Source organism: Sinohyriopsis cumingii, chromosome 8, assembly GCF_028554795.1.
Source record: "Sinohyriopsis cumingii isolate HCF-2022 chromosome 8, ASM2855479v2, whole genome shotgun sequence".
NCBI lineage: Eukaryota > Metazoa > Mollusca > Bivalvia > Unionida > Unionidae > Sinohyriopsis > Sinohyriopsis cumingii.
In genome coordinates this window covers 82,707,375-82,727,592 of record NC_142968.1, presented here as the reverse complement: position 1 = coordinate 82,727,592, position 20,218 = coordinate 82,707,375, and the positions used below count along the sequence as shown (strand labels likewise).

Genomic DNA, 20,218 nt, shown 5'->3' with positions numbered 1-20,218 from the left:
TAGCCAATGAGTCGCTGGTTTATTAAACAGGTTTGCCTCTATCGATCAATAGTGTTATGGAATCAACGAGTAAGTATTTATAGTAAATAGGTTTGCCCTTGTCGATCGATAGTTTAATGTAATAGGTGGGGGTAGCTGGTTAAAAATCAACAGTTTAAGGATCCTTGATAGTTTGGAACAGTGGGAGGCGGTACTGAGTAATTATACTCTCCTTGTCACAGCGAGAAGTACTAATATTCATCACCAAAATTATCTCCCCTGGGTGCGAGCTTCATTGTGCGACTTACCTTTCAAAGACGAAAACTGTCCGTGTGCCAGTTAAGAATATTTTGTACTGAATTTAAAAATTCGCCAGCAATAATTTGCTGTCGTTCTAGAAAACAACCCACGAAATTTGAAATACAAGTCTAACTTATATTTTACTATTATATCATCGAAGCGAATGATGTGTTTATCTTTAAAAATAGGGGCATGGTTGTTGTAGAACACCTTCAAAGATGCGACCAAAAAAAAACCCTTACATTAGAAATGATCGGTTTTTTCTTTGTTTCATGTCTTGGTGTGTAGTAACTGTTTATGTATCTTCATGTTGTTCCATATTGAGGTGAATCTAGAAACTGAATATCGTTTAGAACCACAAAGGTCACACGTTCATGGTTTAGCCATGAAAATGTGAGTTACGGCTCCGAATGGAATGGACTATTTAAATGTCTATAGTGTAACGGCGATATATTTTCTACTCCCTGTTTGTAAGGGTGGATTTGGTGTGTGTGGTGTAGGATTCATATTTTATAAGAGCTAATTTCTTAGTTGCATAAAAGACAATCACTGTGTAAAAGGAACGTAATATTTTTGCACATCATAATAACCTAAATATTTTCCCGGAATTTTCCACCTAAAATATTGGATGTTCGTGGTGTCTTAATATGATATAAGAATAACAGCTTGCTACAATTGTCTGACAATTTAATTTTCATCCTCAAAATAAGAAATATGTGCGTGAAATTGACTAAGCATTTTGTACAAAATGATAAATTACGTCACATTCAAATGCACTATTTCGCTTTTGACCTTGCCGTTTCTAATCGCAAAATAGTGACTGCTTCAAAAAAAGTTTACATCATATTTGAAACTAGGTCAACTCATTCGCAAATTTCTACGCTTTTCAATTGCATGTTCAAATCACGATATACCCTCCATACCTCTAGAAACAGAAACTGACCCAGGAATACAATTTTTAGTCCGACACAAATATAGAAAGCAACATCCTACTATTCGTGCATATATAAATCTTGATCAGCCAGCGTTTGAAAATGAAAATATCATTATAATTTAAACATTTGAAAATTTGACGGCTTCTCCCTTCCCACATGGATTTCCCAAGACCAACCTAATTACAGGGTTGCATGAATTTCTACCAAGTAGTTTAAGAGGAGACACATTTCATAATATCATAAATCTTGTGTGCCATTTATTGCACATATGACATATTGCCGAAAATATGTCTGTACGTCTAATCCTCTACCTACCTATTGACAGATTGTGCTAGAAATGTCAGATGGGAACAATTAGTCCTATTCATTCTCTAGTAAATAATAAGGAAAACACAACAAAGATAATTGTAAAACAATGCACTCGTTTTAATATAATCGTCTAAGATATTCAAATTGATAAAACATACATATTCGAAAAATCATGAAACTGTTGCTTTATTTTAAGAGAGAATTTTTAAATATCAGGTTTGAGGAAGCTTAGTTTAATTTGTTCGGTTTTACACCATATTTATTTAGCTAATGAAGTATCAACACGGTTTCACTGACTTTACAAGATAAGCTCTAAATAGCACGGAGACATTTAAATTTAATTATAAGAAAGATACCTATAGTTGCTATTCAGAACACACGTTAAGCAGGCATCACAAACTACGGCCTCCCACTACTTATCCGTGTTCAGTTAAATTAGGCAGATGTTTCTGACGTTATCTGGTTCTATGTACAATAAACATACACATATTAAAGGGGCACAAGCTGAACACAAAGAATCATCCATTAAGACGAGAGTACTAGTAAAAGCCAAGCAGTATGCCAGACAAACAAACGTCTAACATCAGAAAGTCGAACGCAGTTCAGAAACAGAAACTTGTTAAGCAATGTAAATCGTATAGCCTCTGTTCTGGAAATGATGGCAGTTAATTTCACGAGCATGTTAATGACCTCCACTCGCATTTTTTGTGCCAATCATCCCATACAAGGTTGGCAGGGCACGGCATGATGTACTTATCTCCATTACTGCAGGACACATACTTGTGACAATCTGGACAGTATTGGTAGTCTCCATCTGATACCCCAACACAGGAGTTCACACAGCCTGTAAATAACAAGAAGATCTAGTAGTTTTATACTGCCAAAAATGTCCTTATATTTTATCTCACTGCCAAAGATATAGCAGAGGAAAATACAACTTGATGTAACAAATATCATTTTCGTGGACCTGAAGTATTTTGCCTTGGTAAAAGCATACATAAAAACAAAACTGGACAGTATTGGTAGTTTCCATCTTTCACTCCAACACAGGAGTCCACACAACCTACAAATAACATTACAGTATATTATATTTCTGTGACCAATAAAAAGACATAGCTCGGAGGATAATATAATTAAAGAGACAAACATCGATTTTATGTATCTTAAATAATTTGTCATAGCAAAGGACTACTAATGAAAAGATAAACAATACAACAGCATCTTTACTTGGTATAATATGGTGCTTAAAGACACTATAATCTTATATTAATTGCTATTAGAGCATTCTCATACTCCCCTCGTTTGTTTGTTATGCGCAAAATTTAGTCATTTCATTCAACAGTTTATATTTTCTAACGTGATTGTCGCCAGTGGTGGGTGTCCTTAACACCGTCAGCTTATTGGCGTTTCAAATTAAACGGAAGCTTACGATGTAAAGAAGCAGACAGATTACTCACTGTCTTCTGCTGGTTACTAGAATCGTCTATTTACGTAGACATTTGCTAGTTCCAGTTTTAGTATTTCAAAAGAAATTTAATAAATAAAAAGTGGAACTCCTGTATGTATGTGTTCATAGAGATGTTAACTCACAAATTAATAAATTATTGAGATTATCAAAGTTGCTGAACTATATCACATATGTTGCTTGAAAATATGGCGACCGTATCACTAAAGAAACGACAACACGTTGACAATGTTTGGGAACCCCTGGCAACATTCAGATTAGAACTCATAAACTTATGACAGAAACGACTGCGTTTGGTATATTTTTTATATCTTTTTAGTTTTAAAATTTCTGGGGGTAAGAAGCAGATGGAAAAGTGCGCGAATTCTAGTTTAAACATCTCTTTAACTGTTTAATCTGATGTTCTAACTTCCGGCAAGACCTTTCGATGTTAAAGCAATCATACAATTCAACAATGTACTCAGATTGTATTTAATAACTAAAAGGAGATCTGATTCGTCAATTAAAATTTTTAGGTTTTTATATTTTTAGACAACTACTTAATTACAATGTTCTCTTTCTATAGCATAAGGTATTATGTGCAACCAAGATTTTTAAAATGTTTTCGATTTTTTCAGCTTGTTACCAGGGAGACAATGAAAACCCCAAAAGTAATCAAATTATTTATATCAAAAATGTATTTCCTATATTACTGGTGCTTTAAACTGTTGTCACATTCTTTCGTTGCCACAAAATTAATAAATAGTTAAATAATACTTGTTAAAAATCTCCTTTAATGTACAAAATTTAAGATATTCAATTTTACAAAGAGATGTACAATAATATCTCATAATGAAAACATACGTACATTAGTTTGTAAATGTGGTTGCGTAAATTTAGTAAACCATTATAAAGCAAAGACGAAAATAAAGAAAAATCTTACGTGTAGAGCAGTAGGTTGATGGCAGAGTTGCCAGTATGGTCAAGACAAAAAGGACGAACGCTCTCATCTCTAAAATGTGCGAACTGCCACCTGTTTAGTTTTATATCTGGAAAACGTCTATCAAAGATTTTGCTTCTATCTTCCTTATATAGCATTATCATCAGAAGTTCCAACCAATGGCCGCATAATTTAACATATTTACATAGGAAGGGATTTTATTGATAAAAACTATCCTTTTTCTCCAACATGCGTCAAGCTTTGCAAGTACCCATTCATTCCATAGATGGTTTGTCATAAATGTATATTCATCTATGTCAGAAAGTGAGCTTTAGCGACACACACTGCATACTAATTGCAACATCGCACCTTCGCTGAAGGTCGTATTACAGTCACTGAACATACATGATTCTGTAGGAGCGGGGATCTTAAAATAAGGTGGATTTTATCATAACATAGTATTAGATTCCCGCTAAAGAATCGTTATCTGTTGCTGAATATGTAAATACACTATACAAATGGAAACGAAACACACCTTATTAACTAGTACCTTAAAGTTTTTATCTACATAGTTGCATGGCATATTTGAATTTGTTCACATAACAAGGTAGTAGTAGATAACATTAAAAGCAAAAATACAAGGAAAAGGAGTTGTAAACGAAAACCTGTTAGAGCATTAATCTATTATCAAGAGATCTGGAGTCGAGGCAAACAACAAGTGCATGGGATGCGGGACTGGCACGTAATAAGTTTATTTCGAATCTATTGGGGATCCAATCCTGACTTTCAATCGTAAATTAACTTTATCCCTGACGTATTCATAAGTCATTGAGTTTGGGAAAGTTAACTGTTTTCCTAGAATGATTTTACTGAATATACACGATTATTTATAGCCTATTTACTGCATCTTGACCCGCCCAAATATAATGGAATGACAGTTATAGAATAAAATCTAAATACATCAACGCCCATTTCTCTTGAATTGTATGTATATCATGCTTAAAAATAACAGTTTCAATGATATTCTTTCTTTCATATACATATATTTAAAGTGGAGTATAAAGACAGAAAAACGATACAATAATGTTAAAAGTTATAATAACAGTAACCGTTCGCTTACTGTAACTGATGTAGATTATATTATTGATTACTTTCGTTAGAGACCAATGCCACTTTGTCCTTATGTTGTAAAATATACTAATTTTAATAGCGTCTTTTGTAGCTATTTCTGTATTAGTTTGCAATACAATAACGCTATAAACATTATTGCAAGACAAGAACCGCTCGAATAAATTAGACAGTTTATTAGCTTAATACTGAAATATTATTTTTTGCAAATGTTTGATCAACCATGTAAATTTGAAGTTTTCAGATAGATCATGCATAATAGACATTCTTCTCGAGAAAGAAGACAGAAATTAGCCCGATGGGTAATAGTAATTACATGATCATCTACATTGAATAGCGTGAAAACTTGCACATTTATCGTACTTTTGGAACCTTGCAAATTAGAACATTATAAGATAGCTCGTAACTTATAAAAACCAGTAACAGTGAATTAAGTTTAAAGTTTACAATTCACTTCAAAATGCTTAAGATCATGTAGGTAAATATATAGGGATTTAATGTAGTAGGTAAATTTGAACAATCTATCACTTGATTCATGCCATTGATACACTTCTGAAATTTCGGTTGGAGTAAAACTATCAAAAATGCATTTAAACTTTATATTTTGAAACGTTTTAACCTAAGTGATCCGCAACGAAGAATGCTATAATCCTTATGCTTGTGAGAATCAGTTTTATTTACGTATTCAATATATAGAAGATGACTCCGATATCAAGCTTCGTATTATTACCAAAGGGATGGAATACAATACAAAACAGAATTTAGAAAGCACAAATGTGTACAATATAATTTAGACAAAACTAAACAAGTCTCAGTTATTCATATTCGCAGGAAACGCCAGATATAGATTCCAGATACACTGATAGAGAAGTTTGTTTTGGTTCGAGTGAGACGAAAGTGTCATGTTTGACAATTTTCACAGCAAAGAGTGGACCTCAGTCAGACGACATACGCATCAGGAAGAGAATTTGAAAACATCAGAGCGTAAATTTTTAATCTCCCTTCAAAGCATTGTGAAGTAGTAAGCAATTTAATGGCATGATGTGTTCGTAACTTGAGTATGCCGTCAGTGTTTTTGATTGCGTAGTTCATCCTATGAAAATCTATTATCTCTGTTGATATTCTTGCCGCATATCATTCAATATGTCATCTCGCACTGTACGGGATCAGTTGCCGATACAACGCACGAATAAATTACATTAAGTTTAACATCTGTACTTGGAGCCAACATTTGATTAATTGTTCCTATCCTCATATTCCTGTATAGAGAGGTCAAATGAGACAGTTTTTATACTAATGATATAGTTTGAATTCCGAATCCGTGCCGGATGCCAAGAGAATCAATTTTATTTTCCTTACCTTTTTCTTGGCTTTTCTTCGTCCCATTGCCAGTCAATTTACTATTCACAATATACTGGGCGTTGTTGCCAAACACACGATTCTGCAATTGAATTCAATAAAGTTTATGATTTGTTCCAATTCTGATAGAATCATTCATACTACAAAAAAATCATGTTGGACCTGATATGTTCTTTTATGTTGACAATGTTTTTTTACTTTATAATTATATTTTAATTTAGAGGTATGGACTTTGTAGTCTGAAATAAAGAATTTGTATTCTTATTCTTATTCATTGAAATAAAATATGGTAATTTTATGCAATTTACGCCAATTCTAATACAACAGTATAATTAGAGCAAATAAATACTATTATAGTTTTAATTAAAGGAAATAGGTTTATACTGAACCAATAACATTTATTTACTTTGAAATCTGGAAATCTCAGAAGCCAATGGCCAATAGATAAAAGTTGCTAAGTTAGACAGGGATCGGGAATTTTCTCTCTCATAAGCAGATGCAGCGGTATACTTTACTGAAATCGTACCTAACATCGGACGGACACGTTGTGTGGTTCTTCTGAATGGTATTGACGTTCTTGTTGTTGGTGATACCTGACACGTTGCGGACTTCCAGTCGCATTGCTTCATTTTGTCATCCCAGACAATGTTTGCTGGGCAAGGCATGAAGTATTTTTGTAGCTATTGGAGCATGTCACGTATTTATGACAGTCTGGACAGTATTGGTAGTTTCCATTGCTTTTTCCAGAACACGACTCCACACACACTAGGGATGAACCTGATGTAAAATGGAACCCTAACTCTATAAAAATGACAAATTTGTCCACGATCTAAGAAGTTGCAGCTAATCCGACGCGTACGATTTTATAATATTAGCTGTACTAAATCATCAAAAATAGTCAATGCCGTTGAATCCATTATTGTTTCTTTCCTATAACGTGTTCTGCAGATAATTCATAAATCAGTCCTTTCTTTGTTTCACAACCACTATTAAATCTGTATTCGCAATTTTCCGACTCACAGCAAATAATTCCTCTTCTCGCGTTATCGACAATTTTGAAAACATCATCTACACTTCAACGGTCAAGTTGTGCTTGATAATTCAAACTGAACGTGGCTGTTTTCTTTTCCTGAGTTTTCAGTATCTGCTTTGATATTGTATAAAGGAATTTAAGCTAATAAATTAAGCCCACTTTTGTTTAATAAAGCACACAGTTTGAAAATACTAAACTTCGTTTTCTTCTAATATATATATCCCGTTTTCGAAAACAATGATTGTATTATCTGTCATGTTATCCACCAGTTGTATCACAAAAACGTTCAATATCATTACATTGTTGCTCCAGACACCCTACTGAATCGTGAAAGAGTATTGTTAATTACAAATATTATCATTAATTTCTGAAATCAAACGAAATAAACCCTAACAAGGAGCGAATTTTATGTACAAATGACATTCATAATAGTTCATGTATACTATCAACCTATCTATTCAAATCTACGAAATGGCAATAACATCTGCTTTTCACATCGGAGATTTATTCCCAACAAAAACCCGAAAATTATAGACGTTGTAGTAAGTGAAGTAATTTTTCTCCCAAATCCTGCTTGTCACCCTTCTCTTAGACGGTTGCAATCGTCTAGCCATAGACGTTGTGTTCAGTTCATCAGTCAAGACTTTGCGCAAAGTATTCGTAAGGGAAATGTCAATTTATTTGTTTAGGTCGCGTTTATAATCGGCCTTACGTATAGGACCAACGATGACTTACGAACAAATGCGTTAGAAATGGTAAGATTATTTCAAGTGTACGCTGATAAAAGCGAATGGGTATTAGGTAAGGAAACTGAGATTCACTTCATTTTTTGTTAAAACCGTGTCGTAATTGTCTTCCCCTAGACGGGAACGTTCTACATCAACATAGTTATCAGAATTCAAAGGATGGTTGCTTCAATAAAGAATCACCGTATTATATTCATGCAAGGTTTTAGGGAAGGAAGAAAACATGTTCCGTTTGCTGTGAATGAAGCGTATCTTGATTCAAATGATTCCAAAATAGTCTAGAGTTGGTTTTGTTTTTGTTTCGTTTGAATTTATTTATTCATTTTGGACTCAGTAATGTTTATTTGTGTGTTGTGCTAGACATAAACGACGATTTACACCCCATATACGACCTGGGATCAACATCAGTATTTCAGAATCTAAAACGGTCACAAAGTTCGAAGTGATGACAGTAGACTGCAGCTTTTAACTTAGATCTCTACAGAGAATGCAATAACATAGAGATTAGATTTTAGGACATTTCATGAAAGTTATGAACCTAACAGTGATCAAGCCCAAATATAAGGAAACAACACAACTAATACGAATTGTTCGGACAATACGGACATTGATAGATTCATGGAAATAACAAAGACAAATTGATGGTAACGCAGAAACGATGTATGAGATCACTGTCTATTCTGACGTAATCTCCACTAGTTTTGATAACATGCAAAATACACTGAGATGCCGTTTTTAGTCACATTTTTCAACAATAACTGCTAGAAGATAATTGCAATTCTTTGAAATAATGGATTGAAGCAATGCAAATCCTTGACTCCAAATATTATATTTCCCTACGGTGAACATTCATATGTTATTTCCGCAATTATGTAACATAGAAAGGATTAATATTTGTATACATGTGTGCAGTTCAAATTTACCTATCTTGTGAAAGGTGAACTTTCTCTCTCTCTCTCTCTCTCTCTCTGTTACATTTAAATATTTACATAGGAGGGGATTTTATTGATAAAAACTATCCTTTTTCTTCAACATGCGTCAAGCTGTGCAAATACCCTTTCATTCCATACATGGTTTGTCATAAATCTATATTCATCAAAGTCAGAAACACACATTGCATACTAATTGCAACATCACACCTTGGCTGAAGGGCGTATTACCGTCACTGAACATAGATGGGTAAGAAACCTACCATTGCATTTTGCATCAAGTGTGCTAAATTAAGGTAATACTCTAATTAGTTGGGAGGTAAAATATTATCATTGGGGATGGCTGTTATCCTCACTTCACTTCACCTGTCCGATTCTTCGAATATTTAATTTTTTGATATCACTTGTAAATTATTAGCACAAACATTAGTATTATTTATTCTTGTTTTCTTGATAATCAGTCATTTAAGTTTATTTAAGTTGCAATCAATATGACCACGGTTTTACATACTGGCTACTAGTACATTGGACATTGCATACAATGGTTTTATTTGTAAATAAAGCTGATATTCCCGTGGTTCATTTCGCCCACAATACTGACAGTTCATAGATATGTATAAACTATGAACATTCGTACTGAGTATTTGTCTGCGTTATATTCAAACATGATACAATAGGACCAGGTAAAAATTGCAATATCGGTTATACATGTCTTCTGATATTTTCGTATAAGTTTTCATTTGTTACGGTAAATGAAATCTTCAGATAACACGAAATGACTATTTCCTACTGAGATTCAAGCGTTGGTATTCGTGCCACAGCCACAATTGCTTTGCAATGTCGCGCCAACCCTTATAACCACTCTACCGTGAATGCATAATTAAGTGATGATGGAACATACTAATAAGAATAAACAGTCGTGCGTGCAGATATGCCTTCATTATGATCCAACAATTACTTATCACTTAGTACATATTAAGTTCTGAGTTCTATGAGAGAATTCAAGTCATAGCGTAATTAATACAGATAGGTATAAATATACACCAGACAGAGCAGAAAGTGTTATTCCTTGATCCGCGAGTTAAATTCGCCTTATCTGCACACATCAACCGTTATGACCCCACCCCCTGACCATGCACTCATCCACGCAGATATATAACAGTCTCACGGACGTAAGCATTTGTTGGTAGCAGACACCCTAATTGCAACCCAGCAATTACCTTTTATCTAATATATAGCGTTTCCGGATTCCTAAGACAGAAATCAAGACGTATATAACGTTATATAAAATAGTACTAATATCTCGGTGGAAATTGTTCTTTTAAAAATTCTCGAACATAGGCTACACTGAGAATTCAGCTAGTCGTCACTTCCGCTAAGCTGCCTGAAGGATGTTTATGAAATTTGGAAACACAATATGATATTAGTGTATGGTGCAAAAATGCTTTGCTTCATTGTCTCCTTTAGAGTCTTGTAATGTTTTAAAAACTTTGTTGAAAATGGAATATTTCGAGAAGTCAGGTTTTTGAAAGAAAGACGTTTGTAAGTACCTCACCTACTTTTAACTGCAAAGGGACTGAAACTCTGACTAAATCAGTGATTGATTAATTAACGATTGAAACTTTTGAGACTTACTCAGGGCCCCGGGTGGCTGATTGATGCAAGGCGCTCCCCTTTATAGATCATTCGCACATCTCACATGTGTCTGCATGAGCTAGAGTCTCGGCTCCGCCCGACCAATGAAGGTATGAGAGAAAACTTGTCAGAAGTTTCCCTTGGTTCTTCCTTGGACTTTTATCAACCAAACATACTAGCAGCCATGCAGACACTATCGAGTGTTGAAACATGACCTTAAATCCCGCAGAAATACAAAACAAAAACGAGATTGTCACTCAGTCACTTCCGTTTTGTATTAAATATAACGCTTTAAGAAATCCCGTCACGCATACGATTGAACAGAATCACAATTTTGCACTTCTATATAATGAAATCTATTTCTATCTACTGAAAAAACGTGGACATTTATCACGACCCAGTTTTTCATAGATGTCAAGAAAAGTGCTTAATCCTGTATATCACAAGTCACTGACGATATTGGGAGCTGTTTTATAGAAATATGCTGACAGCAAATTTAGTTTGTTTATTTAACATTTATTGGTTAGTTTAACTATTTTCTTTTCATTGCTTGAGGTCTGAAGACGAGGCAAACAACAAGTGCGTTGGATGAGAGACTGGGATGGAATAAATATGTTTCAAACCACTGGGGCTCCAATTCTGACTTTCAATCGTAAACTAACTGTATTACTAACGTATTCATAAGTCACTGAGTTTGGGATAGTTAACTGTTTTCATAGATTGCTTTTACTGAATTCACGTGATTATTTATTGTCTATTTACTGTATCCTGACTGGCCAAAATGCAATGGAATGAAATTGATAAAATCAAACCTAAATATATCAACGCCTATTTCTTTTGAATTGTATGTATATCGATGTTATAAAGTACAGTTTCAATGATATTCTTTCATTCATATGCATTTTTTTTAATGGAGGATAAAGACAGAAAAAGATATAATAATAGTAAAAGCTTTGTAATAATAACCATGTGCTTGCTTAGACGATATATACAAATGCAAACATGCCATGACTGGATACTTTCGTTAGAGACCAATGACACTTTCTCCTTATGTTGTAAAATACACTAATTTTTAATAGTGTCTTTTTAGCTATTTTAGCTATTAATATATTAGACTATAATGAAATAACCTTTTGAATATTATTGCAAGAGAAGATATGCTAGAATAAATTACACACACAATTAGCTTTCTATTACAATACTATATTTTGCAAACTTTTGATCAACCATGAAAATTTGAAACTTTCAGATAGATCATGCATAATAAACATTCTACCTCAAGAAAAAATTAGTCCGATGGATAATAATAATGACATGATCACCTACCATGAATAACGTAAACCTTTTTCACGTATTGTACTTTGAAACCTTGCAAACTATAACATTATAGAATAAGTCGTAATTTATAAAAACCCGTCAAGATGAATTAAGTTTAAAGTTTACCATTCAGAGCAATAAATAGTGTTTTGCAAAAGCGAGTGTAGGTATCTAAGAAGCGTTGTTTACTACACTATTCTAATTCTCAGACATAATACCCAACTACGCTTCAGTTTTACTTACTCTTTTACCTTTATTGTAGGAGGATCATTTGTAGTAAAATTCACGCATGCGTTCAGTACCGACCATTTCAATAACGAATGTCGTTCCTGGAATTTGATTTCAAGTACCTTTAAATGGAGATTACTTAATTATTTTGATACTCCATCATTCATATTTCCTGCGGAAAGTAAATATTTACACTCCACAAAAAAAGACATTCGCAAATTTCATCTTAAAGTACATAGAAACTTTGGGTGCTGCCAACCTGAAGGTGTGTTCCAGGGGAAACCTGATTGAAAGTCTCACGCTGCGATGTCACAATAAACATTTCGCATTTTGAAACAATTATTGCTACCCTATATTGTGACGATTAGACTTACATGCTCTTTAACTGACGCAGTTTGATGACAGTTAAGGTGCAGATCACACAATAAGCAGAACTGAATTACATTGGTTAAACTAAATTAGCGTTAAATATTAGAACAACAATTAATATTTAATATAGGATGTGCACAATGCGCCTTCATGACCACATTGAGATACACTATACCAATTGCTTTTTATTCAACATTTTGTATTTGCTCGGTTTTGTTTTTGTCTTTCTTCATTGCAATTTTTATTTACATTCCTGCCTGTATAAATGGGCAGGCTAGTTCTGATGTTGACTATTCTGTGCACTATCAACATAGCATTGATTTTTGTAGTGGGCATTGAGTTGGTGTTCATTGATCAAGCTAATTGCTTCAAATATCAGTGCAAGTGCCGATTTTACATCTTAATTGCAGATAATCACTCTCATCACATTCGCCTTCATTTAGTACAGTGATTTTTTAAACGGACACAATTCTCCTAGCGTATGCTAATTGGCAGAAAACTGCTTCTACATAATCTTTAAGTTATTGACTTGTGTTGTTCTTAGTAACTATTAGTTTTGTATAGGTAGAAAAGAAACATCAAAATAATAAGGTTGTTACGTTGAATGCCCCTACACCAGCAGCAGAGAGGGCGAACAGCCTCTAATTGACTCACACTCTATTTCAAATAATAAGCCTTCATGGAAATCGCAAAAAAGGGTTTGAAATGAACGTCCTTCTTGAAAATCGTAAAGTAAAAAAAGGACATTCGCCCTCTCTGCTACTATTAATTAAAATTTTTATCAAGACCGATTCGATATCGTGACCGTGGGTCATGTAAGCTTTTTGTTATAAAACCATGCGGGGATAACTGAGCCTGACTAAATAAATTTTTGAACTTAATTATATCAATATCACCGCTACACCAAGTCTGATGAATATTTCGCAACGTATGCGTGTCAACTCCGTTAAACACAGCAAGAATATTACAGTTCTCCCTGATCACTTTTGGTATTTGTGTATATCGTTGAGTAACATAAATTACATCTGTGTTTTTATGTCTACAGCGTGAAAATATTCTAGCAGGATTTGATTGCTTATCCAGAATTACATCGTCGTATACAACTAAATTATTAATAAATCCATCAATATCATCTACAGCTGGCGCTTCATTAAAATCAGTAATAAATTCAATAACATCATCACCGTTTTCATCCAACAACTTTGCGTTTTCATTAAAGTCCTTAAGTACATCATAGCATCGCTGATCATGTACAGACGGTGCAACTAAGTACAATTTATCACATTTGAGCCACCTCATTATCAAATTAAGCAGCAGTTGCGTCTTACCAGATCCAGATGGACCTATGATAATCATTCGGACAGAATTTGGTAACGCAGCATGATGCTTGACCGGTTTTCGATTTCTTGCCGCTAAAAAATTAATTACATCCATATAATTATAATATGGATTTATATTGTGTGAAATGCAGGACGCGTACCCCGACAGGTGAACTTACAACTATTACAACAAAAAATAACATGTCAGCAGTTACAGGTAAGTGTGAACGATGCGGTACAAAAAAATATAAGTTTATTTCCGATCCAAACAATATAAAAGAGAGGAGGTCATATTTCCGCCCAGTTAGCCAAACTACCAGGAACTCCGTGGGCTAAGTACCCAGGAGAAAAACACGTCCCAGGATATAATTGCTGTGGCCCTGGAACTCGACTTGATATCAGACTTGATAACCAAGATCAACCAAAATCAGGTGAATATCCAATAAATGCTATTTATAAAGCGTGTCACGCTCATGATGTACTTTATAAAAGTAAAGATCTTCAGCAGCGGCATATCGCAGATGTGAAATTAATTCACGCGCTAAATTCCATAAAAAATAAATCTTTCAAAGAATCATTAGCTAATTGGTTGGTGAGATCTGCAATGAAAAGTAAGCTTGTATTGGGAAACGGAGTTTCTTAAGCTGGTAATTAATCAACCGATTATTATCATAATGGAGTCGATTTATTATTCCCCAAGATTATACTGGAGGGGTAGAGCACCGATTAGTAAACTAGCTTCGGCGGCATTTGTCGAATGTTCTACTGCTGAAAAATGGTTAGCCCGACAGGCAATATGGCAAATTTTACTACCACCACCTAAAACAATACAATAAGCGCATTTTGATGTCAGCGTTCCTAATAAAGTTCATCAGGCTGATATTTTATTTTTACCACATGATACTATCAAAATTGGAAGACGCCGATTAACGTACAAATACGCGTTAACTGTCGTTGATGTTGCCAGTAGATATAAAGAAGCAGAGCCGTTATCAACAAAGACAGCTGCTGATGTAGCTTCTGCGTTTAAACGAGGTGGTCTACGATGGCCACAGCTGTTACAGGTTGATCCTGGCAAAGAATTTCAGGGCGCAGTATCATCGCTGATGAAGCAACATAATGTCAAAATACGACGAGAACATACTGCAATTCACCGCGATCAGGCAATTGTTGAACGATTTAATCGAACACTTGCTGAGCGGTTATTTGGATATCAATACGCGAAGGAAATCATTCAAGATACAAGATCTCACGAGTGGGTTGCAAGATTACCAAATGTAATAGCTGCGCTAAATAATGAAATTACTCGAACAACCAACATGAAACCTATTAACGCGATCACAAAAACACATACACCAGTACAACGACGTGATTTTTCAGCGCACCCAGTGCTGGGTACTGTCACTGTAAGATATTTATATGAACCCGGTGAACTTGAAGGTGGTAAAAAAAAAGAGCAACTGATCCTCTCTGGAGTATTACAACACACAAAATTTCCAGCGTGGTAAGATCCACTGGTAGACCAGCAATCTACAGATTAGATTCAACTGCTCCTGAACGTAGATTTACACATGAACAATTATAAGTAATTCCTGAAGACACGCAATTACCACCGCGATCACTTAACTAGCGCCGTTACGTCCATTACACTCGAGACATTTCAACATCGTATTTTCACGTGAATAACCGCGACTACTATCTTTTCTATCTACGGTAAATTGTCTTGGATTATTACTCGAGTACTGCCACAACATCACACAACTACAGCTCGCACAATGATTATTTTGCTGCTGCTTCAGCACTATGACAAATTCAACATCTAGATCAAAGTCGCGTTTTTTTTTTTTGTCACTTTGTTTATAACCGGCTATTTTTTTTCTTACTATATCACTATCGAGGACATCATCAATAATTTCTATAACGTCTATAACAATTCTCCCCAGCTGAGATATTCTTCTGACTCAAGACGCTGCGAGATAAACTAAATTTGACCATTCGACAAGATCGTCGACAATCCAAACTCGAGTATCAGAGATGGTTAACCCGTGAGATGAGTGAATTGTCATTGCGCATCCTAACGTCCACGGGGATTTATCAGCATGTAGCGCATCCTCAACAACACTGACATCAACTGCGAAAGCATCATTTAATTCGAGATTCTGTTTCTCAGTCTGTCCTGGTATATCAACGTCCATATTCTATCGTCGTGTATCAGCTAGTCTATAACACAAAATCACAAGTATATCTGAAAAATTTTCTTTATGCTTTTCAAATAACCTGCGTTGAAGTGTATCACGAACTATCTTTCTACTCGCTACTATCAAATCATTTGGTCTCCACGTTTGCAGAAAGTCGTTCATTGTAATTTCTGAAATTATTTTACGTATTAATTCACACTGAATTTTATTCGGTTGCAGTCTGGATAATTTTTTTAATTCTCTTAATTCTGCATCAAGAGATCAGTTATCTCCTCGTAATAATCTATAAAACTCTTTAACCAGTCCTGTGGAGATGGTCCAACAAACTGTGGTGGTTGACCGTGATCGCCGCACATCATCACAGCTGTATTTTTAATTTAACAATCAATCGAGAAACATTTTTAATATATCTTTAGATACTGTGCACACTTCATCCCAAATAATAATTTTTGGAATATATTTCTCTCCCATTTGGCCAGGAGTCTATGCGTCACCCTTGTATCGATTAAAGCTGTGATAAGTACATGATTGCACTCCTCGTTGTTTCATTTCTCTTGCGAGTCTGTGTGTAGGTGTTAAAACAATCATATCATCTGAATTCTGTCGAAATAATTCGATCACCCGAGTTGTCTTACCAGACTCCCCCCCGGTCCGTTTAGATAGACAGTCTTGTCTCTGGATACTGGATCATGCACGGATGCAGCAGACGATAATTCTGATATCTGATTGCTTTAATAAATATCTTTAATCGTAACATCCGCGGATTCAGAATAATTATATAACATTTCTTGTTTTATTCTCCACGAACCCCATGATGCAACAGTACTCGGAAAACGAGTTACCAATGATGTATATTTTTTCTCGATATAAAATGAATCCGTTGCAACTCTGACTGTAGTGTCAGGTAATTTATTTATCATCGATAATAAATTTATAGAAACATAAGCGAGCATTGAAGATCTTAAATGAGTATACTGAGGCGATTCGCCACTGATATAACCAACAATTGTACCCAATCGTGTTCCGTCAGATAAGTTAACGTTTTCTCGCTGTTGCATCAGCGATTATAAAATCATATTCAGCATCATCTAGAATTAATTGTGCATAATGTCGTTTATGATCATATGCTCCACCTTGAGTAAACTTGCCAATTATTCTTCTACCGAGATCATTGTTATTAATATTTTACAATCAATCATGTATCGTAATAAAACTATCGATGCCCAGCGTTTTTCTGAAAAGTGTCTACCAAACCAAACATAACAGATCGGATGAAGACATTTAGCTATTTCAAATGATGCAATACGAGCGAGTCCGGTTATATCAAAATCGGGTAGTGGTCCATTTATCGATATTCTTGTCATCTCGTTTGCGGGATGTCCAAATCGCTTAAAATACCCAGAACACTCCCCCAATCTAAGAAAACGTCCCGGAAAACACGCGACCATATCAACCGAGATGACGTCGTTGTGGTCATATTTGGTATTCCACAATCCACCGTGTCCGTATTCACAGCAACTTAAGTGTACGTCTTCGAGAAATTCAAATCGTGTTGGCTTCCACGATTTTTTCTCTCTGGCAGCGTGGGCAGCAACTGACGGAACAGTAAAACACTTATTTAATAATTGCTCAGTATTCTCTGTTGAAAATTTCTTCATGAAGAGATTCTTTACGATGTATTTCACCGTTAGGTCGTACAAATTGATCATATTTTTCATCATCTGAACTTTTAAATAACCATACTGACACAGGATCGTTTTTACTTATTTAGTGAGTAAAATCAAACATGTTTCTTCCAGAGTCTGGGTAAAATCTTACAGTTCGATCTCGTGGAAATATTGTGACTGCGCTGGTCCACGCGTGAGCATTACGATCAATAATTTCAATTGCAGCTCCCTTCGACTTATTCTTTGATTCATATAAAATCTCTCCGGTCAACATTTTTACTTTTATTGGAAATTTTAATTTACTTGAAATCTCGGCGATATCATTTTATTGTAGCTCCGGTATTCTTAACCGATTCAGCCCATTTGTTTATTCGCTCACGTCGTAGATTCGTTAACCCATTTATACGCATCGCATTTGTAAAATGTTCGCTTACTCGCTCGGCTCCACAATTCAGCTTGGAAAATCTCATTGGTGCAAGATCATTGATTTTGGGTTTATCATTTAGCTGATAAATTCCATACACAATCGCTGTTATAGGATACACTTGTTCGTAATATGGTCTGTCAATACCAGTTAGCATTCCTGGCTTGGAATTTTTACTTAACACAGTGGTTTTTCCATTAGCAAGGACAAGGTCACCTTTGTCACGGATAATCCACTCAGCAGAATCTGTTTCTGCCTGCACAATAAACTTTATTCTGAAAAAAATATTTCTGATTGTTGATATAATCGATAATCGTGTTCGCCCGCGTATCATTCATTGTAGCATCAATGACTTCGTCCTTGACAAAGTCAAGGCGTATAATTTGCAATGTCGACCACATGTGAGATGCCTCATCATCACGAAATTCTTTATAAGCATCCCTGAAAATATTAATCAGATTAATAGTCGGATCAGTCAGACTTCGCCTCCGCAAGTCAAGGGTTCTTCCGTCAAGATCGAATCTGGAAGTTTTCCAAGGCTGGATTGTAGATAATCTCTCTAACTCTTCCATATTATATTACAGACAAGTATTTAAATACAAAATATTATATATATTATAACTCAAATAAGAAATCAGTGCAAGTGGTTGATGATAGGGTCTTTAACTCCTTGTAACAAATCCTGCGTAAATGAATTCTGAGGTCAACATTTGCAGATAAATTAACCAGATCGGCCTTTTCTCAGAAGTATAAACAGTGGATCTTATTTTTGGTATTTAGATACAGGCAATGAACGGAGATAACTCTACCGTGGATATGTTATTGTTGTTTCCTGTACTGATTAACCGCCTCCTAGTTTCATTATCGTATAGTTGTATACACATTGTACCAAATCAATTGGGCTATTACAGTTTCTCAATGTATAATAAATGTACATGCTGGCTGAAATAGACTCAAAGGTAAATTGTCATTGTTTCCTTGTTTAGTCAGTATCTTTATTTTTTCTCTGTCTTTGATTTCAGAATTCCTGTAAGAAATATTTTTTTTGTGGCAACGATTAACACGGAAGTAAAATAACTACGGTCTATCTGGCATCAGTTCTATTTCAAGCCCTAACAGTTATATCCGATTACTTCCCGTAGATTTTTATCAAGGACTGTCAGTACGGGCAGGTGTAATTGATTATTTAACATAAATAATATTTTTTTTCACAGACAATATATTTGTTTTACTGAATCCGTTCGGTTTTTTGGTTATCTACATTTTCCTGCGATTATAATTAAGAAAAATTAAGAATATAAACAACAGAGAAGTCAGGCCTATCCAAGTATCAGTCAGCTTATATACTATAGGATCTGTTTTCTTATTGGGGTTTTTCCGAAACTCAACAGATAAACACATCTTCCCGCCATGTCACCACGTGGCGGGTGCCATTTGCACTCTTCAGGGGTTGATTTTGGGGAGGGTGTGCAAAATCTGTTTAGCGTAGAAAATGACCCCATGTCCGTCTGTACCGTCTTATATGTGTTGTGCTGTCCTTTCTGTAACTAGTGTAAATACCTTACTGTAAATATTTTGTGTTGTGCCGTCTTTAGAATTAAGGTTTACTGTAAATATATCTCCTTGAACCTACTAAAATGTTATTTGACAATCTAGAGGTTTCATGGGAGATTGTGCCGTCCATACTGTAAATATTGTAAATACCTTACCGTAAATACTGTAAACATACTGCTATATGTATTTTGCCGTCCTCCTTAGAATTAAGTTAATTAAGATTTATGTGTTGTGCCGTCCTTAATAAGGTTTACTGTATCCTTCTAGACTCGCTAAGATGCAGTGGCACCGTACGAGTTCACATGAGGAAATTGTGCCGTCCTCAATTAAGACTGTATGTTGTGCCGTCCTCGGAAACACGGCCTCTTGAGTCTGCTAGACTGTTATTTGAAAGGTTAGAGGTTC

The 20,218-nt window shown here is 35.0% G+C and overlaps 1 long non-coding RNA gene across 1 annotated transcript; it reads right to left on the bottom strand.

Annotated features, from left to right (window-relative positions):
• Positions 1-1,740: 1,740 nt before the first annotated feature.
• Positions 1,741-4,046, bottom strand: LOC149794008 (uncharacterized). The gene is made up of 2 exons (XR_016422919.1): positions 3,911-4,046; positions 1,741-2,367 (listed from the first exon to the last, which is right to left on the bottom strand). It is a non-coding gene; the product is annotated as an uncharacterized LOC149794008 (long non-coding RNA).
• Between the last annotated feature and the right edge of the window lie 16,172 nt (positions 4,047-20,218).